The following is a 14,230-nucleotide window of genomic DNA, read 5'->3' as shown; positions in this document are numbered from 1 at the left end:
GCAGCCGGGGATGGGCCGCACTGGAAGTGAACGACGTATGGCGTTAGCGGACACGTGGCAAGGAGCGGAGCAGGGAGGGGGAAGTTTGAGACGGGGTTCCAGGGAGGAAGGCGCCACAGGATGAAGCCCTAAAGGGCATGAGAGAGCCATCGAGGCGACAGAGACCCGAGCCCAGAGTGTGGCACCCAGTAGGTCCTCCATACCCATCCACTGGCCATTCGTCTTCCCCACCGAGCGGCGGGGGGGGGCGGGCAGCAGGCTCCACCCACAGCCGGGGGCGAGGTGGCCCGAGCCGAGGAGCTCAGGACATACCACTCCGGGCTCTTGAGACTCCCGGGGCCTCGTCCAATACCCACGCGTTGTGGACGGTCAGCTTTCTAGCTTCCCTAATTCTGGCTGTTGCATTCGATACCACAGAACCCGCGGGAAAACCTAAGGCAAAACCCAAACCCCCTTCCAGAACGAACCTCTGATTTTCCACTGTACAACCTCCGGAAGTGCCCGCCTCTTTCTCTCTCTGCCGCTGTCTACTTGCGGAAGAGCTGGAGGAACACACAGCTGGCACCGGGACCAAGACACCGAGTTTTATTAGTAGCCCGGCACCCCCCCTCGCGGGTAACCCTTGCCCCGCCACGTGTGCCCATACCAAAGACCAGTTTCGCCGGGAGTCCGAACCTTTTATTGATGGAACCACGCAGCACGTACCGTCTCAGGTCTTGCTTCTTTAACCCGACACGTGTTTGTGCGACTGGTCTCTATTTTGCACGGTAGTTCATTGTATGAGTACGCACCATTTATCCATTCTGTCGGTCACGGACATTGAGGTTGTGAACCGTCCGGCAGGTGTCTTCGGGTGAACACAAGTCCGTGCGCGTGCGGCTTGGGCAGATACTCCTAAGTGCCCTAGGAGGGAGTTTAACGATTACCTGTCCCCCCACCAGCAGCAGATAGAGGCTCCGAGTTATTCCAGGTGGTTGCCAGGGCTCGGTGTTTTTTCATTCCGGCCATGTTGGTGGGCGTGTAAACACGTCCCTGTGGTTTCAGTCTGCGTTTCCCGGGCGTCTAGTGAAAACAAGCACTTTTTCACGTTTTGGACAGTCTCTTCTGTGAGGTGCCTCCCCACCTGCTGTAGCGTGTTGACTCCGTTCAATTATATTTTTGTGTCTCTAAAAATAAACACACGGCCAGAAAGTTAACAAGTCACAGGGGTGCCTGGGTGCTTCAGTAGGTTAAGCGCCCGACTCTTGATTTCGGCTCAGGCCACGATCCCACCGTGCGTGAGTTCGAGCCCCGAGTAGGGCTCTGCGCTGACAGCGCGGAGCCTGCTTGGGATTCCCTCTCTCCCTCTCTCTGCCCCTCCTCCCCTGCTCTCTCTCTCCAAATAAATAAATAAACTTAAAAAAAAAATCAATACGTTACATGCCCATTTCTCGTGTATCTGTCCAGGGATAGCCTACGTACATATAAACGTATGTATCTCCCCGCTCTGCTTTCTTACACAAGAACACGCAGTTTTAACAATAGACCCGATATAGCTTGAAGACCAGGTATCTGAATTCGTGAAAACACGCCTCACTTCCTTTTTACAATTGTAAAGCACGCTGTTCCCTTTTGCGTGCGCAACGTATTTTTTTTTTTTTGCAACGTATTTTACCTAATATATTCACAGGCTTACAGGGCACTGCCAGTCTTTTGCTTCGCTTCTACAGCGTGCTACCGTGTGAACGAACTCCAGGGCAAACAGCTTTGTGCACGGGGGTAAGGCTACCTGTAGGAGAAACTCCTGAGGGGAATTGCTGGGTCAAATTTTTGTGGCTCATATTGCTATCTTGCTCTGCAAAGAGATGAACAATTTACAATTGCATCAGTCGGGGCTGTTTGCCAACAGAGCCTTCCCGAACCTTTTATCTTTGCCAACCTACTAAGTGAAAAGTGGCATCTCCTTGTACTTCAGATTTGCATTCATTCCTCGGACTGCAAATGAGGCCGAGCATCTTTCCACATGTTTGAATAGAGCCTTTACTTTAAAAGGGCTGCTTCCTGGGATAGGTGGTGAGCTGGAACCTAGCTCCTGAAGGGTAAACAGAACTGACCCAGGAGGTGGGAAGTTTCCTCTCACTACAAGGGGAATGGGAAATACTAGGTTTTCTGGTCCCAGGGCCTCAGTGAAATCAGGGAGAGGCAAAACACTCTGGGTTGAACCACAATCTTAAAACAGGAAGAAACCTTAGAAATCAAATCTAATCTCCTATTTTAGAGATAAACAAAAAAACCCTGAGGCTTGGAGAGGGGAAATGACTCGCAGGAGACCTTTTGAAAAAACATGCCAATTCTGTCGAGATTAAAAAACAAAACAAAACAAACCCTTGATAACAGTTGATTGTTTTTGCCAACTGCTGCTAAATACTGTTAAATATTTTAATGGATGCTTTTATCGCGCCATTTCCTTTAGGAAAGCGGCGCACTGTCAAAATTATGATACACAAGATACGCCAGGATTAAAAGCATAGGCAATATAAACAAGTTGGGAGCTATCAGAATTATGGGGTGGGGATCCCTCTACCCTCCACTTTTTTGTGACAGACTCTGAAATGGTCCAAAAAGATTATTAGGCGTCTTCACTGAACACTAGACATTGTCTGGCACACCCTTCTGGGTTATCTGGTTCCTTGGGGTCTTCTCCTTTCTTTAAGTTATTTATGACTTTACAGGCTGCAAGGGCGATGCAAATGATTCTTGTCCATAGCTATGAGGCATAAAGTCAACTTTGTCTGGTGAAAGTTCAAGCCAGTTCCGCATCTGTTAAGCAAATTTTCTTTTTTTTTAAAGCCCTATTCTTTTAACTCGGCTCATAACAAAGATATCCCAAGCACAGGCCCGCTTGCTGTCACGGTGTTATTCACAGATAATCATCCTTTCTTTCAGCCCATGCAAAAAGAATTGGTCACTGATTGAAGGCCTCACTCACTTTCCTCCCTTGTGGAAACAAATCCCAAAACAAAGACAGCAGGAGATGGGAGGCTCCGAGAGGGTGAACTAAATTCACAGCCCCATTTTGAACACAGAGGTACAAGATACAGTCACAAAAGTTTCAACTTTTAAATGCATCCCCCACCCTTACTTCCAAAAGTTTAGCCGGAGTGACTTTCTGGAAGCAAGAATGGTAAATGGCGAGAAGGTAGCTTGCACACAGGGAGATTCTGATAGATCCCTTGGCTGTCATTAATCTTACAACGATTTAGCAAGCAATTACCAGTTTAAAAACAAACACTGAGCACCTACTTCCCAGCCCTGCGGAAGTCGCCCCCAATACTACAGGAAAATCAAAGAAATAAAGCATGTGTCTACCTTCAAAGCCCTTAGGACCTATCGTCCGGAGGGGATCGCTGGGATGCTCAGAGCGGGGTCCGGAGGCGCAGCGGACCCCAGCAGCCCCCAGTCCAGGGCGCTTCCCCTTCTCCCCACGCGCTTTCCGGCCCAATCGTTTCCACCCCCGCTCCTCCATTTCCCCCTTTTCTGAGTTCTCGCTCCGCACGCTGTACAAGCCACACCTAAAGCTGGCTCTAGGCCGCCCCCGCGGCCTCCGGGACGAGAGCGCTCCACGGAGTTTGACAGCCTGACGGCGCGGCTTGGACCGTGCGGCAACCCGTAGCCCCCATCCTTCCCTTCCGCACGTCCCTTTGGATGGAGCCTTTGATTTTGGCGAGAGGAGCTTTCGGCTGCGAGCTGCCTGCGGCAGAAAACTGTCAGCCCTTACGCCTCTCGGCTCCACGACGACCGAGGCTTCCAAGCCCCCACCAATCGCCTCCCGCGCCCTCTCCGCGGCCCGAGCGGCGCGGCCGGAACTGCGCAAGCGCGGCGCCGCTGACCCCCCGCGGGGTTCACTTCCGGGGGTCGCGCCGCCCGGCTCCCCAGGCAGGGCTCTGCGCTCTCGTGTCTGCTCGGCGGCTGCCTCCCTCAGACCGGGCCGGCGGGACGTGCCCGAGCCGAGCCGCGGGGCCCGCTCCGGCCCGGCCATGAGCGCGGCCGCATGATGCGTCCCTGCCTCGGCCGCTGCAGTCGCCGCCGCCGCCGCCGCAGGCCGGGAGGAGCCGCAGCGCCGGGCGACCCCGCCCGGGCCTCGGGTGAGTGCGGCGGGCCGGGCCGGGCCGGGCCGGGCCGGGCCGGGGCCGGGCGGGCTGCTCACACCCCGGCCTCCCGGCCACTCCCGGTCCCCGGCCCGCCCTTCCTTCGGCCCCCCCTGCGCCCTCTCCTCCGGACGCCGCGCTTCTGCGACCTTCCCGAGCTCCTCGGGGGCACCTCTGTGCCACCTCTGTGCCTGCGCTTGCCTTCCCTTCCAGGTGTCTCCTGTCACTCTTGATCTCTCGGGATACGGCCCGAATCGCAGCCCCAGGTTTTCGCCTGACCTTGGGCGTGACACTTAGCTCTCCCGAGCCGCGGTTTCCCCCTCTCATAAACTAATAACGGGGTTGTTGTTAGAGCCAAAAGAGAGAGTGGCTATAAAACCTTTCCGTAACCTGTAAAGAGTGCTTTATAGCCAAGCATTACAAAGGGCTTTCTTGAACTTCGCCCGTGGCTTCTCGAATGCTCCTGTTCTCCCCTTCTTTCTGAAAAGTTTGAATCATTCTCCCATTCTTCGCCCGTCTTCCTGATGATCTTCCCTTCCCCCAATCAACGATCTTTGGCGGGGGGGTGGTTGCCGGACTGGGCATCTGGGGCGATCAGGTCAGCCTTCAGGACAACGTCTGCGTCTTTTCTTGCAGCCAAGGTTCATCCCTCCCGAGGCGTCATTGCTGCTGGAACTAAGTCTCTCTGCTGTTGGACCGACACACTTTGCTAGCTTACCAGTAACCGACTCGTTATGCTTCCTTTCGTGATCGGTTGTGCAGTGAGTCTGCTTAGTGTCTGTCCCTGCTGCTCATGTATGTATCTATTTCGCTCTTACCGTCTCAGGTGGTCTAGAAACCTGGATCAATATGCAGTTCTCCCTACACTCTTCCCCTCACAGAGGAGGAGTTTCATCTCTTTGTTGTACAACCTGAACTCACCTACAGTCACCTTTCGAGAGGTCACCTTGTTAAGCTTGCTGGTTAGGAAGTCAGAACTCGACTAAAGGGAAAAGCTCTTGGGGTATTTGAACAAATGGGGTGGAACAGAAGTGTGGAATTGCATTCCTTGAACACCCTGGGAGGTGTTCGAGGTAGAAGGGTTCGGGTTATTGAGGTTACTTGGGCGTTGTGTATTTCTGGGAGTTAGACGGGTGGGTTCACCTTGACTTTCGAGGACAGGATGACGCGAAAGGTAGCTTCGTAAAGAATTCATTCGACAGCCATCAGAAGGAACTCTTCGCACGGATGTCTCAGCTCAAAGCAGAGGGCGTAAAACGCGTACAGAAATATTCCTGCTACCAGTGGCTCAGAGCCCGCCTCAGCTTCCAGTGAGCAAATTGGATCGTTGCAGCTGTGCTAATCCATCCATTATAAAAGCAGAAATCCCCTTCTAGAAAAGGACAACTGTTAGCAGGAACGGAACGAAAAGGAACTTCATTAAGAGCAGTCTGGATTCAGACAAAAGTATGGATACGTTTCTGCTTTCTTACTGAAAGTGTTACCTGTAGGCTCGAGACTCTTACCGATAGTATCGTTTTCCGTAACTTGAGGCAATGGGACTAGAAATAAGTTTGCAGGGGCGCCTGGGGGGCTCAGTCGGTTAAGCGTCCGACGTCGGCTCAGGTCACGATCTCGCGGTCCGTGAGTTCGAGCCCCGCGTCGGGCTCCGGGCTGACGGCTCGGAGCCTGGAGCCTGCTTCCGATTCTGTGTCTCCCTCTCTCTCGGCCCCTCCCCCCTTCATGCTCTGTCTCTCTCTGTCTCAAAAATAAATAAAAACGTTAAAAAAAAAATTAAAAAAAAAAAAAAAGAAAGAAGTTTGCATTGGAACCTAATGTTTGGAATGAACTGAGAAGTCGTTTTCCTGATGATCTGAGAGCTTCCCGGCTCCACTGCAGGCGGGGCAAGGCTCCAGATCATCTACCGGATAATTTTCCGGAAGTGGCTCCTAGGGATTATGTTTCTTAAAAATAGTGTTTTTAATTATAAAAATAATACAGCTCGGGGTGTCTGGGTGGTTCAGTCGGTGAAGCGTCCGACTCTTGGTTTCAGCTCAGGTCACGATGTCACCGTTCGTGAGCTCGGGCCTCCCTCTGTTTCTGCCCCTCCCCCACTCTCTATCGCTCTCAAAAAAAATAGTAAGTTAACTTAAATAATACAGCTTATTTTGTATAAAAAGTCAAACACTAGAGCAGAGCATAAAGTGTGAACACTCATTGTATTCCCTTGTGTCCCCAAAGCCAGTGTCCAGGGTCAGTGTTCACAACGGGCCGCATGACCATTCAGCTGCGGCATCTGAGACGTGGTTAGGTCGACTGTGAGAGTGGGTCACTTCCAGAGTTTAGAGGGAACAGTCCTGTCAGACCACCCTCGCTTCTGACACCAGCTACAAGTTTTGGGGTTCTCAAAACCACCTTCAGTTTTGATTGTTATTGAGAAGGACTCGCGGAACTTGCGGAAAGCTGTTAGGGCACAGTCGAGGCTTTTTTACAGGTAAAAGATAAAGATTAAAATCAGCCAAGGGAAGAGGCTTCTGGCTCAGAGTCTGAGGAGGGAGCCAGGGTGAAGCTCGGGTCTTCTCTCTCGGATCCAGAATGTGTCCCATTCCCCGCATTGATGGGACGGCTCGCACGCGCGGGGCACTCCCAGCCAGGGAAACTCAGAGGAGCCGTGGTGTTTCGAGTCCTCTTTGGGGTTCCCTTCCATAAGCATAATTGGGTGATTCATCAATTGCCATGCTGATACTGCGTGCCCCAGAGCCCCCCTCGGAGCCACCTTGTTGGTCTCAATGGCGTGGCCAGCTCCCACCCGAAATCAGACTGTCAGCCGAGGACAAAGGCCAGACCTCCTTTTGGGCAAGGTTAAAGTTTTTATTACACAGGACCCTTCCTTCTTTCATGGTCCCTTTCTACTTAAAAATACACTCTTTTGCTTTACCACTGATGAGTGGCTACCTTCTGGAGCATGGAGGAGACAGAGGCCACTGGGAGAATTCGCTCAACCTTGATTTTTTTTTTTTCTAGCTAAAATATCTCCCAATGTCCATCAGTCTTTTTCTTTCCTTTACCTCTGAGGAAGAGAGAATCCCTCTTCCCATTAACTCTGTGTCTGTTCTTTGGTCAGCCTGTTTCGGGACCGGCATTCAGTCCTTTCCTCTTACTTTTGCCTCTTTGATTTTTTTTCTCTCTCACTGACTGCTTTGCCTCTGTCTACAAACATGTCTTTGTCTTGCTAATCTTAGCTCTGCTTACCACTGAGTTTTGTTCCATTCTTGGAAAACCTTGTTAGAATCCTATTGTCTAATAAAATCCAGATCCTAATGGGCCCAAGATAATGCCTCACGTTGGCACAGCATCTTACAGTTTGGAAAACAATTACGTCATCCTACAATCCCCTGTATATAGTGGGGGCTTGGTAAGTGCTTGATTAATGGGTAATTTGGCTAAGCAGAGATGAGATTCCTCAACTTGGAGGAGACAGCAGGAACAGAAGCACAGAGGGGTAAGAGGGCATGGTGAGGGAACCGGCATAAGCACCGTGTGAAAGAGAGTGCGAGCACCACGCCTGAAAAGGAAGGGGAGCCAGATTCAGTGGGGCCTTGAATGCCATGGGCAAGGCTGAAAGGTTTTGGACCAGACTGACTCTGACGCACCGGGTGATTTTTGGTGATGACTCCTGCAGCTGCATGGAGGGTGGTTGGACCTCGCGACCGACCGTGGAGACTAGGATTCTGCAGAGGCACATACCGGAGGCGAGGTGCCTAAACTTGGTGGTGGGAAAGGAGAGAAGAGAAGGGGCCGAGCCCTAAGCGGGAGGTGTCCTCGAGCCTGTAGGGAGGGGTGGAGGGGTTGTGTGTCTAGAGGGCGAAAGGGACTTAATAAATACCGGTTGCCTGAGGAGTGCTCCCGGTACGTGGGAGGAGAGGAGGGCTCTGTGTTTAGCTGGCGCTTTGGAAAGGGTGCTGTTTGTTTACAGCACCCAGTAAGCAGGGGGCAGGCAGGATAGAGAGGCCGCCAGTGTCTCTCGAGACAGGCTCTTACAGTATCAGTTCTGTGTTGAAATGTTTTGAATTCTTAGAGTTCCATATTCCCTAATTCAATTTATTCGTTACAGAATGCATTTTCTAACACCAAGTGCCCTGGGAGGAGGTGTATTTTAACGGAAGAGCATGGGTTTTGGAGTCAGAACGGTCCCACGTCCACCCTTCACTGGCTGTGAGCTCGGGCAGGTTTCTATAGCTGTAAGGCTGCATCTGTTCGTGCCTGAAGTGAGCTCATATTAGGGCCTTGCTCTTAGGCTAGCGGCCGGCTTCAAGGTAATGATGTATGTAAAGTTCCGGGGTGCACGGGGGGTGCGTAGTGATTGGCCTTTCTGATATCTTACATTGTCGTTAATTTGCAACCGAGAGCTAGCTACGTTAGCACGTCAGATGCTCCCAGTGTTTTGGATTTGGGCGAGTCTGATGTTGCAAGAGTTCACGTCATGTTAAACAAGGAAACCCTATTTAGGAAGACGTGGAAAGAGCCTGGGATTCGCCAGCCTGATTCAGGTCCAGCCGTTCCCTGGGACAGGACACCTGAGAGAGGTTTGGAACTCTGGTGTTCTTTGTATCTCTGGATTTAGAATTCCTGAGGGTTCGTTTACCTTTTTGGGATCTTTAGAAAAAGCTTTCAGAGACAGGCTGTGGCTCTCGCGCGGGGATAACCGTGAAACCTCTGGGATATCGGTGAGCGCGTCCTTGAGGCCACCTCATCCAGCCCGTGCTCAGGATGACACTGGAAATGGAGATTCCCCCAGAAGTGTGGGATTCTCTCCTCCTCCCCTTCTCCCTCTCTCCCCTCAACCCTTCCGCACGTCTCCCCGACTGCTTTTCGCAAGGCTCCCAGACTCCTGACCGCGCCCCCGCCTCCCCCACCCCGGCCAGATCCCACCGCCTCCCCTCCGTGTCCCTGAGTCTTCTCGGGCACGCTCCTTGCCCCTCAGCTCACTGCACAGACAGGTGCAGAGTGCGCAGCGTCCTGGGGGTGTGCCGGGACATTGCAGGGCATGTTGCAGCCCGCGAGGTGGGGAGGTCAGCAGGCTCCAGGTCAGGTAGAGCTTTAGACCACAGGGAGGCCTTTGGATGTTACTCTAACGGCAGAGGCCCTCGTTGGGTGGTTTTAAGTAAGGGAGGAGTATGATCTGATTTGTATCTGTGAAACCTTGTTCGGGGTGGGCCATGGGGTGAGGGAGGCAGTGACGGTAGAGACCGACCGGGAGTGCTGGGGAGGCGCCCTGCGGACTGCCTGGGGGAGGGCTCGTGGCCGTGGTTTGGCTGGGCAGGAGGTGGAAGAGAGCAGATTCGGGCTGGTTTTGGAGATGGCGCCCACAGGACTTGCTGGAGGGTTCGATGTGAAGAGGTTGGGGGGGGCAGGTGGGGGAAGAGTTCAGTGAAGAGTGACTCCTATGTGTTGACCTTGACAACTAGCTGGAGGAGGTACGCCCTACGGAGCTGCGAAGGTCCGTAAGGGTTTGGTGGACGGAGGGGGTTGTTGGGGAGGATCTGCTCAGTGATGTACCGTTCGTTTCGGAGCTTCCCAGATATGTGTATCATTAGCAGCGGCGTTCGTGGGCCTGAGAGCCCAGAAGATCCTTGAGAGAGAGCGGAGATAAAGGGAAAACCCAGGGCTGAGCCTGAGCACCGCCACCGAGGCACCTACAAAGAGGAGGACCCAGTAAGAGACTGAAGCATGGCCCGTGGGAAAGAAGGAAAACCCAGCACCATCCCCGTGCACCCATGAGATTGGCTCCTGGTGGGTGCGTTTCTCCATCTGCCATCTATGACCGGCAGCATCCAAGGCCTGTTCTAGGGCGGTTATGTATTTTAGTGTTGAAGACCTTCCTAGAAACCTTAAATAAGTTTACTTGTCACAGTGTGGATAATGTGCCAGCATACTATTGAGACTTGGCTTTACTTGGCTTAATACTCTGTTGGGTTTTTTCCCCCTTAAATGTTAATATTCTGTTCTTTGGATTCAATAATTTGAGAAGATCGTGGTTTTGTACGGCATACATTATTGGTAGGGTTTGAAAGCACAAACGAAATCTTTCACGATTGCAAAATGATGGAAGGAACGTTCGAGAACGTAATTGCCATAAATACACTACAGCACGTTATGTGGCCACTCCATTCTTTCCTTCTTTCAGCAAGTCCAGCTCCGACTCTACGGCCTATAGTCCTCCGCTCCACCCTGGCTCACTTGGCATCCAGGATGAAGGTTGATGCCCCGGGACAGACGTACTAGACCTTTCCCTTCACGTCCTTTCAGGTCGCAGCCTGTTTGCACAGCCACGTGCCGGAACTTATTTTTATCCCGAAGGGCCCCCCTGCTGAGCTCTTGGAACTGCCCTGCTGATCCAGCCTCCGTCCGACCTGGCCACCTTGTCACTTCCTCCAAACCCGGTTCTTAGTCTCACCAGGACCTCCAGCTCCTTAGAATTTTCTGCCAACTGGCTTGTCAGGCTTCTCCCCTTCCTCCTGCATTCCACAACGGGTCATTTCAGCTCAGGCCTTGCCTTTGACACCTGTTTGACACCTGGTTTTCCACCGAATCATCGGTCATCGTGGCTACTCTCCAGCCCCGCGTAAGCCTTTGGGTGCTGAGCTGGGCTCTTGGACGGCAGAGCAAAGCAGTCCCATCACGTTGTTAGAAAGTGGGGGTCTGAGGCACCTCGTGGGCCCACCACTCGCTCGGCTGCTCTCCCTGCAGCAACCGTTCCCCGATCTCAGTGGCTTCCTGCACTTGTGACACCCACAGCCCACTGGTTACTCTTTGCTCAGAAAACAGTGCTGTGGGGTGTAAACGGCTCTAGCTTCAGCCCATCTCCATGGTTTTCCATAGACCCCCTGCCCCACTGTTGCTTCCTCCTTCTCAGGAAGGGGGATCGTCCCCCCGAGTCTGCAAACTTGGACCCTCATCCTTTCAAAACACAAAAGTGCAGCGAGCCTAAATTACTTTTGTAGTGGCAAGAAAAGTTCAGCGAAGTACAGAATTAGAAAGAAAAAAGAAACAGGAGTAAGCACGGCGAGGCCTCTTAGCTTATGTTTTCTTGGTCTGATATCTTAATTGGCTCAGCTGTACATAAATATTTCATTCTGTTTCCATTAAATCACTTTGGGGGCCGTGGTAGGCTTTTAAAAGCGTGGCATTGTCAAACCAAGATGCACTTTGGTGACACCTGCGTGGAGCCCCTGCGGGTCCAAGGCGGCCCGTGTGCAAACGGGGACCCTGCACAGCCCGGGTTTGACCGCGCAGGCTACTTACATGTGAATTTTTTTGATACGGTATATAATACCGTAAATGTGTTTTCTCTTACGACTTTCTTAACACTTTTTCTCGTGCTTCGTCACAAGAATACGTACAAGAATTGTGTTCGTTGGCTGTTACCGTCATCGTGAGGCTTCAGATCAACGGGGGGCTGTTAGGAGTTCGATCTCGGGGGACTCCGAAGTTACCCACAGGTTTTTGACTGTCTGTGGGCATGGCGTCCCCAACCCCGTGTTATTCGAGGGTCCGCTGTTCCTGTTTAGGATTACCGTGGCGTATGAGATGGTGCACGAGAGCGGAAACTCAGACACAGAATCCCCTCTGCTTTTCCTTCCAGCCGCGCAGATCCTGGACTTACCGGCACTTCTGGAAAGCGCTTCTCTAATTTTCTCACCACCCACTCTCCTGGCTCGTGGCCCTGGACTGAACCTGCCAGGGCGAGATCCCTGAGGGGCTCCTCCGGTGCCCGCTTCGCTGGGGCTGACCGCTCCGGCCTGCCTGCTCTTCCCCGGCCCTTCTGGCGCCCTTGCTGGCCCTTTGGACCCCTTCCAGGGCTCTAGCCCCACACTTCTGTGGCCCCTCGGGTGGTCACGTCCGTTCCCCCTTTGCTCGTCCCCTCTGTGCTGGGGTCTCTAGGTCGGGGCAGGGGGAGGGCGGAGGATTGTCCGCCAGTGTGTTCCACAGGTGCCTGTAAGTCTGTGAGTCCCAGTCTCGGGCTCTCTCCCTGAGTCTGCGGCTCCTGCGTTGGGGAAGAAGCGGCCGGGGCAGCAGTGTTTCCGAGTCCCTGTCGCGTCCTTGTATGGTGCCCCCCGCTGCCCCACGCTGTCGGTCCCTGCTATGCTCTTTCTTCCTGGGCCTGGCTGTGAGATAGGGGCGCACGGGCCCTGCCCCCTCTTGGCCCCGGCCTGCGCCTTCTCTGCTCTCGGCCGCAGCAGCCTCCTTCCACCCAGGTCTCACCTTGTTGCCAATTACATTTTAAAGCATCTGTTTACAAAGTACTGGTGCCTCCCGTTCCAGCGGGATGAGTCCAGGCTTCCAGACTCCTCCACGGGCCGTTCTGAGCGCCTTGGAAGTGGCCCCGGTCTGCCCGTCCCCTCTGCCTCTCCCCGCCCTCCTTCTCCCCAGGCCTGAGGCCCCGTAGCACGCCGTGCGCCTCTCCCACCCGGGTCTTCTCACACTGTTCTCTCCTGTCTGGGCCCTGCCTGTTGTCACGGCCCACCACGCGGTCCCCTTTCTTTCTTGACGCTTTCTCTGGCTCCCCCAGACAGAATTAGCTGCCGTGCTCCCTCTCACTCGTCACACTTGGCTCCTAATTTGGGGGTAACACTTAGCATATTATTTACCAGCCCGATTGCCACCTCTGCTGGTCTGTGAACTCCCGTGGGCTAAAGCTCCTGTCTGTGCTGGTGCATCGGGGGCCTGGTGTAGAGGGGATGGTGTTGGAACCGCCCCCCCTCCCGCCCCCCGCCACGTTTGAATTAAGTAGATCTTTCATGGCTTGTGTTTGCTTCATATGCTGCTTCTGTGCCTGAAGCAGAGAGTTGCTTATTCCTGCTTTTTATAGGTCATCAGTGGGTGTATGAATACTAAAGCCATAATGAGTTTAAACAGCATTGTAATATAAACATGAATACCAGACTCTAGGGTAGACATTCTTTTTATTGCAATAGAGAAAGTAATTATATCATGATTTTTTTTTTTTTTTTTTAGATTTTATTTTTTTAAGTACTCTCGACACCCAGCGTGGGGCTCACACTCAAAACTCCGAGATCGAGAGTCACACGCTCCACTCGCCGAGCCAGCAGGCGCCCCTCTTGATTCTTTTTTGTAGTAACTCATCACCAAGGAAAACTGATGTCTTTCGTTCATTTGTTTTCAGTTTGTATTTGAGAACACATTTTCTGTTTATAGCCAAGGTAAAAAGCAAGGGAAGAGGCCAAGAACTGTGTCTGAAGGGACGTCTTGTCAGAGACGTCTTGGCTCCTGAGCGTAGCTTCTGGAGGAAACATCTGGCTGGAGCTTGGCTTCACTTGGCCTTTCCCACCCGGCACATGAACTCGCACTGGTTATTTTCCTCCTGGTCATTCTTTTAGTGAAGCGGAATTAATGTATGATGAAATGTACAATTTTAAGCGTACTGTTGATTGTTGGCTGTTTTTTTTTAATTTTTTTTTTTAATGTTTATTTTTGAGAGACTGAACGTGAGTGGGGGAGGAGCAGAGAGAGAGGGAGACACAGAATCCAAAGCAGGCTCCATCCAGGCTCTGAGCTGTCAGCACAGAGCCCGACGCGGGGCTCGAGCTCATGAGCTGTGCGATCATGACCTGAGCCGAAGTCGGACTCTCAATCGACTGAGCCACCCAGGCGCCCCTGTTTTATTTTGTTTTGTTTTTTTAAGTTTTTTAAAAAAAAATTGTTTTAAGTGTTTTTATTTATTTTTGAGACAGAGAGAGACAGCATGAGCAGGAGAGGGGCAGAGAGAGAGGGAGACACAGAATCCGAAGCAGGCTCCGGGCTCTGAACCGACAGCACAGAGCCCGACGCGGGTCTCGAACTCACAGACAGTGAGATCATGACTTGAGCCGGAGTCGGACGCTTAACCGACTGAGCCACCCAGGTGCCCCGACTTTTGTCTTGACAGATGCTATGTCCCTCTCAGGATCCGGGGCATTTCCAACAGCTGAGAAGGTACCTTTGGCTCTTCTCAGTCATTCCCCTTGTGTTCATACCCACTTTGAATTCTTTCAAAATAAATTCATGTTGCCTGGTTTCAAGGGCCATGTAGATGGCAGAACATTTTTTTTTTAATTAATGTA

The 14,230-nt window shown here is 52.5% G+C and overlaps 1 long non-coding RNA gene across 1 annotated transcript; it reads right to left on the bottom strand.

The window, feature by feature from the left end:
- Positions 1–569: 569 nt before the first annotated feature.
- LOC144614652 (uncharacterized) lies at positions 570–3,821 on the bottom strand. Its single transcript, XR_013552589.2, has 2 exons — positions 3,349–3,821; positions 570–1,166 (listed from the first exon to the last, which is right to left on the bottom strand). It is a non-coding gene; the product is annotated as an uncharacterized LOC144614652 (long non-coding RNA).
- Positions 3,822–14,230: the final 10,409 nt, after the last annotated feature.

This window comes from Panthera onca, chromosome E2 (genome assembly GCF_046562875.1).
Source record: "Panthera onca isolate mPanOnc1 chromosome E2, mPanOnc1 haplotype 2, whole genome shotgun sequence".
NCBI classification, from domain to species: domain Eukaryota; kingdom Metazoa; phylum Chordata; class Mammalia; order Carnivora; family Felidae; genus Panthera; species Panthera onca.
Note: the sequence above shows the minus strand (reverse complement) of the source record. Positions and strands in the feature narration are given on the sequence as shown.